Consider the following 14,651-nt stretch of genomic DNA (forward strand, 5'->3'; position numbering starts at 1 on the left):
ACAGGCACAATATTGGCAACCCATTCAGGATACTCAACTGTCATTAGGAAACCCGCATCAATCTGTTTTTGAACCTCGCTCTTAATCTTGAGAGCCATATCAGGATGAGTCCTTCTCAATTTCTGCCTGACGGGAGGACATTCAGGCTTGGTGGGGATCCGATGCTCCACAATCATAGGATCTAGACCTGGCATATCTTCATACGACCATGCAAAAATATCCGGATATTCCCGGAGGAGTTGGATGATCTTCCGTTTAACCCCTTCCTCTAGAGTAGCACCAATCTTGATTTCTCGCTTGTTCTCCTCGGTATCTATGTTGACAAGCTCAATCTCTTCTTGGTGAGGCTGAATGGCTTTCTTTTCTTGCTCAAGTAACCGAGTAATCTCATATGGTATGTCATCACCTTCCTCATCTTCGGCTTCATACACAGGGAATTCAAAATTTGGAGGAACCGTAGGATTACTGTGTTCAACGGGTTTATTATGGTTCAACCAGCATATAATGATTGGATGATTTTAGAAAGAGTTTTTTTTTTTCATGCAGATTTTTGAAATTAATAAGAAAATACAGACGTTTTGGTTTTTTCTGGCATTACCATTGTTTCCAAGGGAAAAAGCACTAAAAAAAAAAGTAGTCGTGGAAGAAACGACGAAATTTTATTAATCAACGGCAATGCCGAAACAAACATGCCCTTACAGAAAATATCACTCTCGCTTTGGGCAGAGCGAGAGGATCGTTATTTTGAAAACAAAGCATTAAAGCAACAAGACACATTACTCAGAAACATGCATGATTGAAGGAATGTCAATGGCATCCCAATCTCTCGCAATGCCTCCTGGTGTAACAAATACAGGCCTGAGACCAGATCCAGTGGCTTCTTCAGAGATAGCATTAACAAACCCAGCACTGTGGAAGACTCCCGAGGAAACCCTTGATGACGGGGAGAACCCGAGACCTTCTTTACGCTTGTTCTCACAGAGCTGTATCACCTTGCCCCAACCGGCAGTCTGACCTTCCTGGATAACCCTCTGAGCATCTTTCAATGAAGCCATAGCAGCCCCAGCTTTCTTAGGCTCCGCACCTTCAATGGTCAAACCTTGGAAAGCAGTCCCTTCAGCAGACCCTGCTTCAATACAAGAGAAAGAAGTCAGCTGGCTGACTAAATATGCTTCTTCTCCATGAACGGTAACAAGCTTTCCATTCCTTATGAACTTCAACTTCTGATGTAAGGTGGAGGTTACCGCACCCGCATCGTGTATCCACGGTCTTCCCAGCAGACAACTGTAGGATGCATTAATGTCCATCACTTGGAAGGTAATCAAGAAATTCTCAGGGCCAATGGTTATTGGCAAGTCTATCTCCCCCAGCACATTCTTTCGAGATCCATCAAAAGCTTTGACCAAGAAAGTACTTCTCCTCAAAGGGGTCCCACGGTAGCTCAACTGATCTAGAGTTGTCTTGGGCATTACATTGAGAGAGGAACCGGTATCCACCAACACATTTGATATCAAGTCTGATTTACAATTCACCGAGATGTGCAAAGCCAGATTGTGACTCTTTCCTGCTTCCGGCAACTCTTCTTCACTGAACCAGAGGTTGTTACAAGCCGTAATATTTCCCACTATGCCACCGAAACGATCTACCGTAACTTCGTGGTCAACATAAGCCTGCTCCAGCACTTTCAACAAGGTATTCCTGTGAGCCTCGGAACTCAAGAGTAATGACAAGACAGATATCTTCGAAGGAGTCTGCAGCAACTGATCAACGATCTTGTAGTCGCTTCTCTTTATTATCCTCAGAATCTCATCTAAGTTCGAATCCTCTATAGATTTGCCGGACTGGTTCACATCTGTAGCAATGGGCGAAACAACGGTTGGAGTTGCTTCTTCAACTGGTGGAGTGATTGGCGTAGCTACCTTCTTCTGAAATAACGGCGGACGGACTTTCCCGCTTCTTAGCGCTGCAGAAGTCCCTTCAGCAATATTGCTTACTGTGGCAAAGGAGACTAGAGGCACCTCTACTCCATTTTCTATCATAGTAGCATTGTATTTGTATGGAACTGCCTTGTCCGAAACATAAGGAATTGGTCCTGGCAACCTTATCACCAAAGGCTCAGCATTCTTCTTCAAAGGTACACTCTTGACAGGCGGATCGTGAAAAACTGGCACAATCACGCAAACATCACTGACAGTCAGAAGATTATCATTCATCAAGCTTTGGATGTCGTCTTGAACAGCATGGCAACCCAAAGGATCACGGAGGCATCCTAGACACTTGGCATGATCATGGCTGAACAGAGAAGCTTTGCACAGCTTGATGTGTAGAGGCACCAGAGGAGTTGCGACGTTGCGGACATCAAGTCTAGGAGCTTCCTCACACACTTCGATCATATTCACAGCGGCATGATTTGGAAGAGGATTGTCGAGGACGTGTGGGACATTATTCTCAAAAGTCAGCTTTCCCTGATCAATGAGCTTCTTCACGATATACTTCAAAGCATAACACCCCTCGACATCATGACCTAAGGCACCTTGATGAAAATCACATTTAAGATCAGAGCGGAACCTTGGAGGTAAAGGGTCCGGTGGAGGCTTGCCCTGCCTAGTCGTGCAGTGTCCTCTCTGGAGTAAAGTTGGAAGCAACTCAGCATATAACATCGGTATAGGAGGAAAAGTTGGTCTGGTATATTGATGCTGCTGTTGTTGTTGTTGTTGTTGTTGTTGAACCGGCAACTGTTGTTTCATCTGTTGGGCAATTGCATTGACGGGCACTTGAGGTTGACCCGGTGGCAGGGGGTACTGATGGTAAAACGGTGGGAAGAAAGGATGCTGAGAATACGGCATGTATGGGTATGACGGAGGCATTTGAGTTGCATTGATAGGAGCAACAGTAGCCATTGATTGACCGGCTCCAGCTGACACCATCCCCACTTCCGTTTCTTTCTTCTTGTGGTGTCCATTACCATATCTCTTCGACGCATTCACAGAGGATTCAGCTTTCTCAAACACAATGATTCCATCCCTGACGGCTTCCTCAAGACGGGTTCCCATAGTGACCATCTCCGAAAAGTTGTTCGGGGCAGCGATGATCATCCTCTCAACATAATCTTTCTTCAAGGTTTTTAAGAATGTCTGGGTCATTTCTTCTTCATCTAAAGCAGGAGTGATACGGGCAGCTGCCCCTCTCCACCTTTGCGCATATTCCCGGAAACTTTCCTCCTTTTTCTGAGATAGGGACCTGAGAAACTCCCTATTCGGCTTCAATCGAGTGTTAAACCCGTAGTGGCTCTTGAAAGCAGTGGCTAGCTCATCAAAAGTATGGACATCGTCTTTGCTCAGACTAGTATACCACTCCGCAGCGTCTTCCATCAGACTGTCTTGGAAGTAATGGATCATAAGGGAATCATTGTCCTTGTAGTTGCCCATCTTCCGGACATATTTGACAATATGATTTTGAGGACAAGTCAGCCCGTTATACTTGTCGAACTCCGGGACTTTGAACTTTTTAGGAACATCCACTTTCGATACTAAGCAGAGATCCTGGGTTTTAATGGAGTCTCCATTTCCCCTGTTGGCCTTAATTTCCCGTCGGAGCTCTTCGGCAAGTTCTGCCATTCTCTCTTCCATAGTTCCGGTTGTGGCAATACTCCCGTGGTGCGCATTAGCATGGACAAATAGAGGCACCGTATTCACAATGGGCTCGGTAACAGTTGTTGCAGCTTGAGTCAAGGCGGTACTAACAGGAGTCAAGTTTGCCCCTGAGATTGGGCCACTGTTGGTAGTACCAGAGGTCCCTGCCCCCGTATTAGCAGTATAGTACAGCGGAAGTCCGTAAGGATACCCGGATGGCATGATAAAGCGGGGATCAGTTGTTACTGTAGGAGTCACATTTGCAGCTGTAGAAACTACGGGAACTGGTTGTTCCTGAGCAGCCAACAGAGCAGTCATAGCATCATGAGCTTTGGCCAATTCCTCCTTTAAAGATGCCAATTCGGTACGGAGTTGCGCGTTCTCTTCTTCCATAGCCCTTTTCTTTCTTCTATATTCTCTGGTTCGATCAGTTCTATCAGGTTCGTAAATCCTCTGAGCACGAGCCACTTTTCACACTGAGGCAGAGAAACCAGGAGATAGTGAGCACTTGGAAGCCTTTGTGACCAATGCATGATGCATATGATGCATGATATGCAAATGCAAATGCGAAAGACTGATTTTTTCATCGAAGGATTTTTAAACAAATTAGAAATCTTGCAGATAATCAAAACTACATAGCATTTTCAAAAGGAAGACTTTGAAATTTCAACAAGATAAACAAATGAAGCCCTCAAGCATAGGAAGTAGTCGGAGGATCATCGGACTCGGAATCTGAATCACAGTATCTGGCGAAGAAGTCTCGCCGTCCTCTGGCTCTCTTGGAATCCCTCATAAGCAGCTCGTCTTTCTCTTCCAATTCCCTCCGGGCCTTAGCTAGTTCTTTCTTCAACATCAGGTTCTCATGAGTCTTCTGCTCATCTCTACCATCCAAAGTCATGATTAGATTCTCGGCTTGATTGTACCGAGCTTTCCACACTTGCTTCTCACGACTTTCCATAGCTAGATGCTCCTGATACATATCCTGAGTCGTGGGGAGTAGAGGTAGAGGCATAGATGGAGTGGATGAAGACACGTATCTCATAGCTGGATAAGGCATACCAATCTCCTCAGCTCGGTCTATCACCCACTGAGTATAAGCCTCATGAGCAACACCAGATCTCACACCTAGATGCTTCACACTCTTCCTTCGAACCTTGGACCAAGCATCCATGAAAGCTTTCCTTTGTCCTGTAGGGGCATTCGTGTAGAAGAAGAACTCTGGAGATGTGGCGAGATTGATAGGCTTCGACTTCATAGGGAAACCAAACTGTCTCATAGCAAGCTCGGGGTTGTAGTTGATTCCTCCACGGGTACCAAGAAGAGGTACATTGAGAAAGTCTCCACAACCCATGATAATTTCCTTGGCTTGAGCGGCGGGAGTGATCCAGACCACCTCATTAGGAGTGAGAGCCATAATCCGCTGAGAGTAGGACCAGTTCTCCGAGTTGTCATGGAAGGAACTCGGAAGGTGCGAAATAAACCACCTATACAAAAGAGATATGCAGCAAAGAATATACCCACGGCCCTTGAGAGTCCTGTCATGAATGGCGTGGTAGGTATCTGCTAGCAAAGTAGGAACCGGGTTCTTGGAATGGAAGACCTCGATAGCATTCATGTCCACGAAGTTGTCGAGGTTCGGAAAGAGAACGAGCCCGTAGATAAGCAAAGCAAGGATAGCCTCGAGTGTATCCTGACGAGTAGTACTGAGATTAGCCTGCTCAAGAAGATACTTCGAAGTGAACCCCCGGATGTGAGACTTGGTAATAAGATGGTTGGAGACGTCGGAAGTCTTGAGGTAGAGATCCTTAGCAATAACCAGAGGAGTAAGAGAAGTCCCGGGACCGGCGAAAGGTGTCTTCTCGGCTATAGGTAAACCCACTAGATCGGAGTAAGCCTCGAGGGTAGGAACCAACTGGAAGTCCGGGAAAGTGAAGCAACGGAAGCTCGGATCATAAAATTGCACTAGAGTGTGCACTAGCTTCTCGTCCACATCGGTTCGGAGCAAAGTAAGCAATCCCCCATATCGGAGTCGGAACCCTGTTTGACTCTTGACCTTGAGTGCCAACTCTCTCAAACTAACCAAATCCACCTCCTTGAACTTGTAGCACTTAGTCTTCTTCATACCTGTGATTATTTACAAAAATTTCCATTTGTTTAAACCCTTCGATGAATGCATGAAAAATGTTTATGCATGAATGCATGTATGCATGATTGTGTTGTTAAAGAACAAAGTGGGTTGAGTTTCAAAGTAACGGGGCCACGGATGGACACGGCGTCCGGTGAACTAAGGCTTTGGATAGTAGTAACCAAGGTTCTAACACAGTTCCCAAACTGCAACCTCTCTCACATATATCATGGTAGTACAGGACGACACCCGTTCCATGATTATTTGTGAGAAGGTCTAGTTTGAGTGTAGTATCGCGTGACGACTAAAGTTTGAGACGACACTCAATTTAGCCACCGCACTACGTCCTGAAAAGGCTAGGATGGGTTTGGTAACTACGGTTCATAGCTTCGTCGAACAATTGAAAGTGAAGTGCCTAAGCATGACAACACACGCCGACAATATCACCTTCAAAATGCCTCAGCTATGTGAGATTGATCGCATAATCCAATACACGAGGCAACCCCCGGATCGAATTGTCGATTATATCTCTACCTAAACATAAGTTCACTCAGCCCGGGTTAGGACTTTTGATATTCTCACCCCACACGTCAAATGAAAGTAAACAAGTATTCACATATGTAAGCAATAAAACAAAGCGTAAATATAAACTAAGGAAAACTAGGCGCGACCCGCTAAAAAGTTTCCCCAGTGAAGTCGCCATTTCTGTTATCATGGTTTTTGGGTGCCAAGCCATTAATTGGACTTGAACCTTTCGACCGTTGATATCTCCCTTTTTCTTGGGAAGGGTAAAAGGAGAAAAACCCTTAAAAAGTTCTAGATTCGGGGGTCGTTTTCGCTACGGGAAGGTGTTAGGCACCCGGAGCGATTATGGTATTCCATAAGAACCGCTCTCCTAAGTTTATTTCTACGCTTTAATTTTATTGCTTATTTGTAAAAAAAGGGAGGTGTGATTAGTCAAGAATGGGGGTGAGAAGAAGTAGAATTTGATTTTTACTTCGGCTTGGATGAGTTTTGACTCATTGCCTACGTACCCTTTTAAGGGATCAAAACCGTTCGTAGTTCATTCTCAAAAAGGTTTTGTCTTTGTTGGTTGATTTTAAGTTTGAAAAAAGATTTTGAAGAATAGAGATGAGAGGCCTCAAGGGCATAAGATTTGGAAAGTGTGAGGTGGAATTAGTCATTTTGCTAAATGAAGTCTAAGTATGGTTAAAGTTCATTAAAGGTTTTACTTAAGAAAAATAAAAGGGAAAAGTTATTGGAGTTTTGACTCCATTTTTTATGAAAATATTTGAAGTGAATTTATTTGCATATTTTTTGGAAAAAATTGGATTTTCTCTAAGTGTTCGAAACTAAACGTTCATCTAATCATGCAATCCTAGCCATACATCTAGGCATACAATCCTAAGCATACATCTAGGGTGAGTGTGTGCGTGTCGGTGCGTCATAGTGTCCATAGTCCATATTACAAAAATCGCCTAAATACATTCTATGGCCCCTTTGCCAAGCTACAAACCAATGATAACCAATTACATCACTAAATGGATTAAAACTTGCAAAAAATGAATACTAAACTAAAGGAAGTGAAGGAGATAGTGGTGACATGGAGAAATGCTCATGAAATGAATGGAACAAAAGAAGTGAGATGATTAGTAAAATAAAGCATAGAATAAAAGAAGTGCACAAAAAAAGTATTAAGAGGAAAGACATAAAAGAGACTAATAAAGTGACAAAATGTACATGAAAGTGGCCATAAAACTCTAGCATGTGTATGACCTATGATCCCTTCATTATGGCAAAATTTTAGAAGTCTTGCTTTGTGCCATAAGGTGAGAATTAATAGGACATATTCAAGCTAAAACTCATGGCACATTTTTAAGACATTTTGCACCTTATTTAATTATTAAAACACATACTAATTGCAAGGTAAGAAGGAAAAATAAGATTCATATTCACAAGCAGCAAGCCACACATAGGATCAGCAACAAATTTATCATAAAATTGCATTCCAAAAGTTCAAATCACATGTCAACAAATCATGAATGATATGCTACTAAAAAATGCATAAGTTTATGTCTAAACACACTTATTAACCAAAAAATATCACACGCTTTTTTTTATCATTTTAAAGCCATTGAGAAATACAAAAAAAGTCATGAAAATACATCAAGAAACATGTGATAATTTTTGGAGATTTTTAGAGAAAATTTTAAGCATGCAGGGGTTCAAACAGCAAAGAAATAGGGTGCAAATAGCAGGAAAATAAACAAAAACGTAAATGAACAAAACCCAAACCAAAGGCCCAACTCACAAAACTCAGATTGCACAGGAGACGTTGGATTGATCCAGGGTAAGAAACCCTAGATCCAACGGCCAGGAATGAAGGAGGTTGGACCGGTCCTGGACCGGTCCGGTTCACTGGCTTTATAAAGGGGGGAATCCGGTTTTTTTCTCATTCTCTTCCTCTCCTTCTCTCTCTTCTCTCATCCTAGTGAGAGAGGCTCCCACTTCTCTCTTCCCTCTCTCGCCGGAAATCTCAAGGAGGAAGATGAGTCTTCATCTTCTCCGGTGAAGCTTGTTCTTCCGGCGCGGTGGCCGGCCACCCAAGGGTGGCGGCGCCGCCGCCGGAGTTGAACAAACTTCTCCGTTTTCAAAAATTTTCACATTTTTAGATATCCTTTTTGGTCGCAAACACGAATCCGGCACTGGTTTTCTCACACGAGGTCTAAATCTCTGTAGATCTACACTTTTGGTTCGCGGTTTTGAAAAGATTTTTCTTGATTCTTTTTAGTGTTTTATTGAATGAAAGTTGCAAATCTGTGTTTGATTCGTGTTTGTTACCGTTTCTGAGAAAGAAAGATGAGTTTCACGTGTTTACCTGTGATTTTTGACTGGAGATTTTGAACAAGATCTTCGGAAAACTTGATTGTTGGTGCGGTTTGTTGATTCTCTGGCTTGGATCCGAAAATAAATCGGTTCTTCTCTCTTTCTCTTTGCTGGTCCGAATCGGTTCTTTCCCTCTTCTTCTCAAACTTTCGGATCCTTCGCGATCGTGCTTGGATTCGTTGCTATTGGTGACGGATCCGCACTAGAATTGTGAAGGATTCGGTTCGATGATGATGATTCTCCAATGAATCACTGAGAACTGTGATGAATTTCAATTCTGGAAAATTTTCTAGGGTTTTTGTTCTTGGTGATTTTCTATGATTTTTCTGTTTTGATTTGTAACTGAATGGAGAGAGAAAAGAAATCTGTTTGTGATGAATTTCTGACTTTTTTTTTTTGTGACTGTGCATTGAATGCGCCTTTTATAGGCTGCCACTTGTATTCGAGACCCAATGGGACACTGCCACCTGGAATTGGACTTTGCTGCAAAAAAGAAAAAATAAAGGACTAAACTGCAATTAACAAAAAGGACTTAAAAATGCAATTTTAAAAAGTATTGGACTAAATTGTGATTTAAAAATAAAATTGAACTAAAAAAAGTAATTTTGACAAACGTAAAGTGAGACAAAAATAAAACTGACAAAACGGACTAAAACGAACCAACGGCTTAAATGAGGTACTTCAAAGTAACCTCTCTATGCCAAAATTTTGTGTGAAATGACCAAAATGCCCCTAGGGCTAAAAATGACCTAAACAGATTGAAATTGACTTAACACTGACTCAGACGCAAGTTTGAAATGAATTTAACAGGGTTTACTGATGAAATGTTAAAAAAAACAATCTGAAAAGACTCAGAGACAGTCACAAGGATGAAAATGGGTCCCACTGCAGGAAATGACCAAAATACCCTTCTGTATGACTTTTTTGCAAATTTGAAATAAACTGTGGTAAAAGCAATGTAATGATCCAGAGACACTTTTGGATGACTTACAAGACAAGTAAAGACATTTCAAAAGGTTTTATGCAAGAAAAACATAGGTAAAATTGTGATTGAAAATACTGCGAGGCAGAGACAATTTGAACTGTGCAGTTGAAATTTGATAATTGACAAAGTTTGAAATGAAATTGGGCCCAGTATCTTTAGGTCCAAAAACAGGGTATAACACATGTCTATGCCTTTTGCTTGAGGACAAGCAAAGATTCAAGTGTGGGGGAGTTTGATGAGTCATTATTATATCTATTTTATCCATAATATTTAGTATTATTTTATTTAGATTTTAGTTATATTTATATTTATAATATTTTCTTTTTGAATTATATTACTACAATTGCATATTTTATATTTCAGGAATGAATATTGGATGGATTGAGTCTTGGAGCAAAAGAAAGAGGATTGGAGCTGATTCGGTGCAGAAATACGAAGATTCGGAAGACAAAATATGTCTCCCCCAAGTCAGAACCTTGGCACGGCCCGTGCTAGGCTTGGCACGGCCGTGCCACCTTCCAATGCCTCTTTTGCTGCTTTTGCTTAGATTTTAAGCTACTCTATTTTTAGCCCAAATGTAATAGCTTAGATTTTAAGTCGAATAAATGCTATAAATAGAGTAGCCATCCATCACAAATAATCATCTTTTCTTGTAAAGAGATTCACCATCTTTTTGAGTGAATTGTGTGATTTGACTCCTTAATTGAGCAGTTTTACTATGGGGAAAGAATTGGGAAAGGAATGCCTTCATCTCTGTCAACATAAAAATTATTCATTTGTTTGCTTGAAATTGCAATTGAAACTTGAAATTGGTTCGCCGACAGTCCCAAATCGAGTCCAAGGAAATCGGATTTGTTTGCTTTTAAACTCAATGTCACTACCATTGCGATAGATTCATATAAGGCGTGGGATTTGTGGCGACATTTGTTGCGGTTAGGGTTGGAAGGGAAGGATGGGATGTGGGTGGAGTTGTTGAAGAAGAGGCGGAAGCCATGGTGAAGAGGAGGAGAGTGACGATGGAGGAGGAGTGGTGGAGGTGTCGGTTGTTGTGTTGTTGGGGGAGACAGAATTCAGCAACTGTTGTGTTGTTGTTGTTCATGGGGTTTGGATTTTTTAGGATCATAATGGAAGATTAGGATGCTTGTTCTTGCTGATGAACAAACATGTTCGTAAAGATGACATGATTAATTGATTTCACACAGTTTTTTTTATTAAATTAAAAATAAATGTTTTTTAATTTCAAAAATAAGTTTTTTGATTTATTAAAATGATTTTTTAAATAGTAAAAAAATATAACATTTTCCATCTAGATGCCATGTATACAAGTTTGTACAGTCAGCACATGCCACATAAGCAAAAATGAGTCAAATCAGCAAGAAAGTGGGTTCAGGGACCTTTTTAAAAAACAAAAAAATTTGCAGGGTCCTTTGTACTATTTTGCTATGTAACGAATCTTATTCTAGCATTCCTTGTGCTGGTTAAGATTCATTGTGATTTTAATAAATTTCATTTTAGCTTCTTCAAAAAAAAAAAATTTGCAGGGCTGGAATTCAAAATTTTTATTTGTCAGGGACCAAAATCCAAACTCGCTATATTTGCAGGGATCAAAAACATATTTTAGCCTAAAAATAATGTATTTGGTAAAATTAGTTGTTGAAGTGGCTCATAAGTATAAAAGGACATGTTATTTTTAAGGAGAATGTTAACCAGTGCCCCTAGGGCATTCGTTAAGTAACTAAAAGAGGTAAGATTTTATTAAAAAGTGGTGTAATAATTAGTTAATCAAAAGTAACAGTTTATATTTCCAAAACAATTTTTCTACTTTTGAATTCCTTAAAACACACACATTTTTTTGTAATGTATTTATTTTTTAATATTTTAATTTATAGTTAAGACTATTAAATTTATGAGTTTCTCAAAAACATTTTGAGACAAGGTTAACACAACTAATAAATACATTTCATATTTGATTATAGGAGAGTAACATAATCGGTGAAGTTTAGCATGGGAAAGGCTAATTTTTCCCACCATGGGAAAGTTAGTTTTTAACCATTAGATCAAATCAAGAACACATCCTTACCATACTCCCTCATCACTAGATTTTGTAATTTTATTATTTTAAAACCATTTTTTAAAAACAAAAAATATATTTCGAAATTAAAATAAACATTTAAAAATAAAAAATAAACTTAATTTTGGAAATTAATTTTCCAAATTTTTTTTTTGAGCAAGTTTTTTTCAAAAAACTTAATTAAATCTTCGAAAATCATAATTAAATTTTTTGAAAACAAGTTTATTTCAAAAAGTTTATTTATATTTTTTAAAATTTTGGAAAATTAATTTCCATATTTTTAAATTATTTTTTATTTTTATATGTTTATTTTAATTTCAAAATATATTTTTTGTTTTTAAAAAATGGTTTTAAAATAATAAAATTACAAAATCTAGTGATGAGGGAGTATGGTAAGGATGTGTTCTTGGTTTGATCTAATGGTTAAAAACTAACTTTCCCATGGTGGGAAAAATTAGCCTTTCCCATGCTAAACTTCACCGATTATGTTACTCTCCTATAATCAAATATGAAATGTATTTATTAGTTGTGTTAACCTTGTCTCAAAATGTTTTTGAGAAACTCATAAATTTAATAGTCTTAACTAAAATACATATAAACCTTTAATAGGTACTTATTTTGAAATTTAGGATGTCACAGCTAGAGCTTTTTGGAGAAAGGCTTGTTTGCCTTGAAGGTTACATAATTCACCGATAATGGGAAACTAGAGTAATGTTAGCAGCACGTTCTTTTAAATACTCACTCTTTTATTGGTTTAAATTATTGTTGATATATACTTTAAAAACTAAACATACATAAAGTGGTGGAACATACATCGATTCCTTCAAATAAAAGAATGAATATTAAAGAGAATCGAAAAGTGGGTGTTGCTAGCGAAGCTAATATCTCGACAAGAAGATAAAATTTCGTTGTGTTACTTTACAACACATCTCACGAAATTTAAATAGTTAAGATTAAGAATGAACCACATACATCCTTAGAAATTATTATGTTCAAGAGAGAGACATACTACTAATAAGGATTGTGTTTGAAAATTAAGACACATCTTATGGGGAAATTTGTGGTTTGGAATCAAACAATTTGCCTAAAAATATGTGCGAGCAAATATTTAGCATCCTTTTACTTAGCCTCTCTCTGTATCTCTCTCCCTTGATTCTTCAAGAGAGATTAGATCTTGGATTGTAGTGGTGAATGCTCAAGAGAGATAACAATTTTTTTTTTGACATATGAGAGATAACAATTTTATTTCCCTTATTTATCTCTTTAAGTGGCCTATTTTAGGGAAATGTTAATAAGGAGGGGTTATCTAATTCATTTTTATGCTTGTTAGAGAAAGACCTTTTGGGGCGTGTGTGTGTATGATTTGATTTGATTATGTGTACTCATATTTGTTCCCGAAGAAAACCTTTCACATTTTGAAAAGTGTGTTGCCCAAAATGGCCTTAAAGGTTTGTGACTTGTGCTTTAATTTTTTTTTTTTTTTCTGTCATTAATAACCTCTTTGAGTCAATGTTAAAAATGTGCGATTTTAAGATTCAAAGTTTTTTTGCTTCCTTATTTTTTTGAGGCCGAAGCCTTAACAAAGTAGAGAAATTTTTTATTGTTCATATTTTTGTGATGAGAGAGTATTCTTGATTTTTATAATGAAATAACACTTGGTGTCATGTAAAATTTGTTAATATGAATTTATTTTATGACTTTGATGTGTATATGAAGAAAAAGTTTATAAACTCCTTAAAGTTTGAAAAATCAAATTATTTGACAACCTTTTAGAGGTGCAGCGATTTTCTGATGAAAAATAATGAAATGAAATATTTAGGATATTATTGAAGTTATAATTCGATAGTTGATTTTGGAAATATTATTAAAACATGTGAGGTTAAGGTGGATTATTATTTTTTTATTTTTTATAAAATGTTATTTTGCCTAAGAAGGGAAAAACTTCATTTTTATGTTGTGAAAATGAGGATATGATATTTTGAATTGAAAGGAAACTATGAAGGTTGATTATTTGATTTTGAGAAAAGCTTAAGACTTTTTTTTATAGAAGTTGGTTTCACACCAAATGGTTGAGTTTTTGAAAATAAAATTTGGTACTAGATGTTTGGGAAGTTTTGAGAATTCTATGATTTTACATTGAAGTATGAAGATTTATGAATCTATAATTTTTGGAAATGGAGTTTTGATTGAGTTTTGAAACTATAAATACCAGTCCTTGATGTTCTTGAAATACTTGTTGAAAACAAAAGATGTCCTAATTTGTTAAGGAGGAGTTGTGAGGTAATGAAACTTTTTAAAGACCGATTTATTCAGAGGATCAATTTCACTGTCCACTAGTAGGAGAGCCATTTAAAGTTAGAGCAAAGCTATTTATGGACTAACACATGAAAATTGATACCAGAAGTATTTGAACTTGAGATCTTAAAAAAAACACACTCTAAAGTTTCAAATACCACCATGCCGACGGCTGTGATTTAACAAATACTACACTATCTCTTTTAAAAACATAGGGTGTTATAAGTCGATATATAATTTTATAGTGACAATTTTGTTTTCACTATCTTCTATCAAGGAACAAATGTAACAATACTAATATAATAAAACACTTTTAAGGTTGCCAGAGAGATCAAATTGAAAGATCATAGAAGCATAAATGAAATTTTGAGAGAAATTATAAAAGTACATCATGATGTGCATATAAAATTATACACTTTGAAGTAATATAGAATTATTCTTCAACTTAATTGAATAGTTCCACGCATTCACAATTTAAAAAAAAAGGCACTTCTGTTTATGTCAAATAAAAATAAAAGGATAGTTACTAATTTATTAGATAATGTGTATAAGAAAATTTGTAAATGGTATGAAGAAATGACTTATTGAATATTTGTTGGCACCATTGCTTATAGCAAGAAACAAAGAAAGAAAGATTATAAAAGCTAATAAACAAAT

The sequence above is a fragment of the Medicago truncatula genome, chromosome 3, assembly GCF_003473485.1.
Source record: "Medicago truncatula cultivar Jemalong A17 chromosome 3, MtrunA17r5.0-ANR, whole genome shotgun sequence".
In the NCBI taxonomy this organism is placed as follows: domain Eukaryota; kingdom Viridiplantae; phylum Streptophyta; class Magnoliopsida; order Fabales; family Fabaceae; genus Medicago; species Medicago truncatula.